A 5,582-nucleotide genomic window follows, 5' to 3' on the forward strand; every position below is an offset into this window, starting at 1 on the left:
AATGCCATGTCTTAGGATGTGGCCCTCTCTCACCCAGGAAAAGGACACAAACTTCCTTTTGTTGAAAGCAGGAAGTTCTGTCTGCTGGACCAAAGTTATTTACAGAAAGAAAACTATTTACAACATGGAAATTCAAATTGAGATACTATTATAATGTTCAGTAATAGTGGGGCTGAAACCTGAGTGGGGTTGATTGCTTATCCCACACAAAGCATTGTCTTAAGCTCTCTGCATGTGTTAACTCAAGATGCCCTGTTATCCCCATTTTACACCTGACACAACAGAGACACTTTAAGAAAGGTTAGGCCAGGTGTGATGAGTGTCATCCCAGCCCTCCAAAGGGTGGGACAGAGGATTGTGAGTTTGAGGCCAGCCTTGGCTATAGAGTGAGATTCTATCTCAAAAACCAAACCAAACAAAACACAAACCAAACCAACCAACAAACAAAAAAACATTAAATGACCATCCCTAGTGCACAGAGCCTGACTGTGGAAGAGTCAGAATGGGGAAGAGCATAACGCCACCCTCCACGCAGCAGTCCCTCCCAGCGCACATTTGCAGTGGGGTAATATCTAGACATTAATCCCCCCTCCCCGACTTCAGGAAAGTAACCAGATCCTTTGAACCACCTCTCCTGGGAGCTTTTCCAGGGCAGGAAAGAGAACCTGCTCCAAGCTGAATACCCCTCTGTTCATGCACGAGGCTGCACTATTCTTGAAAATGGAAGTGGGCTCTCCTACTGCCTATAGGGGCAGGGATAAGGTGAATGCTAATACTGGAAACTAAATGCAGAGGGGCAGGGTCCTGAGCTGAGGGGGTTCCAGTGCTGGCAGTCATGTGACCAACACCATTTTAAAAAATGTGTATCAGTGTTTTGCCTGTATGTCTCTAAGTGCATCATGTGTGCAATACCCACAGAGGGCAAATCTCCTGGAACTGTAATTATAGATGGTTGTGAGCAGTTATGTGGGTACTGGGAACTGAATACTGGTCCTCCACAAGAGCAGCCAGTGCTCTTAATGGCTGAGCTGAGCCATCCCATACTGGTTCTAATACCAGTTTTTAAATTTAGCAGTGGGATGTCCTGTGTTAGCAACCACGGGGACAGAGGTTCAGCTCTACTCCATTACCTGAAGCAGCCCGAGGAATTCAAGCAATCTTTTAAAGACCTCTACTCAGGTAAAACCAGATCCTTGGTTCCTCCCCAGAAAAGAATTTTAGGGAGCTGGGGAGATGCCTCAGTGGTTAAGAGCACTGGCTGCTCTTGCAAAGGACCCAGGTTTGGTTCCCAGAACCCACACAGCAGCTAATAACTGCTTGTAACTCCAGTTCTAGGGGATCTGGTGCCTTTTTCTGGCCTTCATGGGCATTGCACATGGTGCACCTACATACACGTAGGCAAAACACTCATACACATAAAATAAATAAATAGATAATTTTTTTCAAAAAGAAAAGAACTTCAGGACAAGCTGCTATTAATAAAAGCAATTCTTGAATGTTGCTTATTTTACATTTTTGTCTGTTTCGTACAGGTATGTAATATACTGGGATCATATTCGCATGCCCCATTGCCCTCTCTTATCCCCCTCCTCCTCCTCCTGATCCCCTTCTTCTTCCTAACTAGTCCCCTTCTGCTTGCAGGTCTTATTTCTGTGTGTAGGTCTTGTTCAGATAGCCACAGCTGCCGCGTGCTTGTAACCATCATGTCACACCCAGAAGACAGAATATTATAGCACTTCTCTCCATCTTTCAACTCTTAGAATCTTTCCATCCCTCTCTGTGATGTCTCCTGGCCTGAGGTGGGGCAGTTGTCATTGTCATAAATGTCCTTTAGAACTAAGGACTCAACAGTCACCCATTCTTATTGCTTTGACCTCTGCTAAAAGATGCTTCTCTGATAAATGTCGAAACCAGCAGGCAGTCTATGGGTATAAACATAAGTAATTAGAAGGCCATTTGACACCATGTCCATTCAGCAAAACATCAGTAGTAAGTTCCCCTCAGGGCCTGTTGCCTCCCCAGTCTAAGTTTCTGACCAGGTTTATTGTATCAGGCGTGTGTTTTCTCCCATGGAGCAGCCTCAGATCCAATCAGAATGCATCTGGTTACCCTCAAAACAATCATACCACTGTTGCATCAGTGTGTACATCTTGTCTGACAGCTCAGTATTATAGCACTCAGGGCCCACAGCTGGGTAAGACCATTGATGAATTTTCCCCACCCCCAGCAGCCTGCATAGCACTTTCTGACACTGGGAACACTAGCCAGCAGGGAGGAAGATTTCAAACATGAGGCTTAAGAAACACTCTGGAGAAAAATTAAGGTGTACCCAGAGAGTTAACTGTGGTCTTCTCTAAGTCAGAGTCATGCCTTCTTATCTTGACAATAGTCATATATACCATTTTGGTGAGTGCTGAGGAGATTGTCTTCAGTGGGTAGCTAAGGAACCTAACTGAGGTCACAGGGAGGTTCCTGGGGAGCATCTGGCAGGATTACAATTGATACGTTATAACTAGATCTCAGGAATGCAAGAGGTCACTGTAAACAAAGTCTTGTTTGAGAAATTCCAGAAAATATCTGGGGAAAGGAATGAGGCCCTACCCAAGGTCATGTACATTGAGGCCTTAAGTCTGGTTCGTTGTTATTTTAATGTAAAATATCTATATATGAAGGGAATACTAACTTATATCAGCAGCTTTCAAAGCAAATGCTGATTGTACTGGAGTCATTGCTTCTCAGGGGCCAGAGCTTTTAATCACAGTCTGGGTGAGGGGCTCCTTTTTTCTTCTCAAGTCCCTTTCATTTTCCCTCTTCCTGTCTTGCCGCACCTGGAGTCAGTGATGTACACAAGAACCAGGAAGGTGCCTGGGCAGCCTGGCCAATAGGTGAGGGGGAAGAAGTGTGGCATTTGTTATTACGCCAACATTATAGTCACCTGAACAAATAGACTGACTCTTATGTTTTTAAGAGTGGGCCCGAACTCAGAGGACACTAGTTCCCCTAGCTACCTATCAGAATCATCTGTCTCCCAGAACTGTGGTGGTGGATCTCTCTTGTCCCCTCAACCTGTGCAGATAGAGCTGTCTGTGTCCTCATCCCATGCTGTTGGAACTGTCTCTGGAACCCTGTTTCCTCCACTGTGTCCCCTGGTCAGGCCATATCCATAATTTATTGAAGATGGTTTCTCCAATTTCACTGAGGAAGGATAAATTCAAGTTCGGCTCCCCCCTTAATCTCCACGGACCATCCCGTCTTTTCACACCCATCCAAGGTCATGTGTCCTTCCCAACCTCCACTGTGTTCAATGGAGATGAGCGGGTACCTGATGGCCATGTTTTGATATGTCATTTCTCAAGTATATCCGTATTCATTCATTACCTTTTTGGGTAGAGCACCAACCTGAGGTTGCCAAGGAGACACCGTCATCAGACCCAAGAGCATGGTTTTGCTGGGGTTAATTAAAAGTCCAGATTAGGTCCATTAATAAAAGGTTTTTAAAGAAAGGACCTACAAAAAATGGACCTTGCTTATCAACCCTTGTACCCTTGGAAGTCCTGGAGTATTGGTTGTACTATTCTTCTCAGGCATAGAGATGTTTATCAGGGTATCTTGGGGAAGGAAGGACAGATATCAACATGGGGAAGGGACAGGAGCATTTGCCTCTCTTGTGTTGATGGCTCTTCATGGCCTTTCCTGACAACCTGGAGAAGGGATAGGGAGGAAGAACCACAACACCCTTGCCTGGAAGACTGCCCTGCAGTTCCCGACCTACCATCAGCTGACTCTCATTCACAATCTATCTCATGGTTTCTACCAACCATGAGGTTGTTAGCTCTTCTAGCACCTTCCATTTCTACCCAGAAAGTCAGTCCAATTCTATATAGTCAAGGTATGTCCCTCTGAGTTCCCTCATAGTGCCAGTTCTCCTGGCCTGGGACAGCAGAGATTTTCAGAGGCATTTTTTCAGTGTATCTCAGTGTCTTTTGGACTGTGAAGGGACAAGGTCACCAGGCAAGGTTAGTAAGGCTGAGACACCCCTGTCCTGGTGTCAGGAAAGCAAGGTCACCTTCCAGGATGTGCAGTTTGGTGCAACTGGCTAGGCCCTACTCCCACCTGTCCTGACTCAACCCTTACTGTCTTCTGGGTCCACTGGACCCCTTCCAACAGCCTTTGTGAACACAGAGGGGCAAGGACAACACTCTGAGAAGCTAAGGTGACAATGAACTCGATTACACATGGTTTGTCAATGGTTCTAGATGCCAGCCACTGCTGGTTCATCAAGAGGTAGCCTCTCTCTACCTGACAGGATCACTGTCCATATGTCATCCCCATTCCAGATCCATTCTGTGCCCTTCTTGGTTTTGCTCTGTGTCCCGGGTAGCCAGCTCCAGGCTGGATTTCTTCGCTGGGAAGTTCTGGCCTTGCACTGCGGTGTAAGCAGAGAGGTGGGACATTCCTACTGCCCTTCTTGCCCACTCCTCAGTGGGCATTCCTCCCTGGAGCTCTCATCATTCTCTGTAGACCCTTTCAGCCCTACAGGGTGTCAGAAGCTGGCCTCTGGAGCCCCCACATCTCTGGTTTGTTCCTATAACCCCATTCACCCTCTGGATTTATCCCTTCATTAAAGTTTCTTTTTTAAAATCATCTAGTGTGAGTTCTGTCTCCTGCCCATTGGCAGCTGAGCAAGCCACGGGAGATGGGAACAGACTGATTTATGTCAAAACCCGAGGCCAGCAGCCAGCTAGTAGAGACTGGGCACCAGGTGGCTTATTTATTTGGGCAGGAATGAGAGGGCTCAGAGTTCAGGCAGACAAGCCCCTCTCTGCCCCCAACAAATTAACAGTCCTACTGTGGCATGCAGTAATGCAGTCCTACTGAGGCATGGAATGTAATGGGTGCAGCTGGGAAGAAGTATGTGGCCATCTAAATGCAAGTGATCCAGAGGGCCAGTGTTCATGTTGGGCCCAGGGGTGAGAAGCTGGGGTGTGGGACGTTGCAATCAGAAGCGCTGTGTTTGCAAAGGTATAGCTGGAATGGAGAAGCACGGCAGGTGAGATAAGGTCAGTCACTCAGGAAATCTGAACAGCCTGGTATAGGTAGGGTTGGATGGGAAAAGCAACATGAGGTACAGGGCTTCCCAGGTTCCTAGAGGCAAGCTTCAGACAGGGCCTCTGGGGTGATGACTTTCCGTGCAGGGAGTGCTCACTGGAGGTCAGCCAGGGAAGCCAGGGGCCCACAGAAGAAACACAGGCAGGATTTGGCCTCTGCAGGGCCTAACTTTAGCCTACCAGGCAGGAGCTCTGCAGTTGAGAGTTAGTCTGGGTTTTGGACTAAGATATGTGGCCATAGGGGACTGGGAGGGTCAGATGCCTACCTAGATGTGTAGTCTAGACCAGGCTTTGATATCTCTGTTAGCAAACACACATTCAGAGCAGCTGGACTGACCATCACACACTGAGTTCTCTTGGCTTTGGCTCCCGTTCTGCCTGGTCTGACCATCCACCATCGAAGCCTGGGCTCCTGAGGCCCCCATGAGCATTCAAGACAGACAGGGTTGACTCTGCTCCCAGACTGGAGCAATA

This window comes from Nannospalax galili, unplaced genomic scaffold, assembly GCF_000622305.1.
Source record: "Nannospalax galili isolate Female #2095 unplaced genomic scaffold, S.galili_v1.0 scaffold443, whole genome shotgun sequence".
Lineage (NCBI taxonomy): Eukaryota > Metazoa > Chordata > Mammalia > Rodentia > Spalacidae > Nannospalax > Nannospalax galili.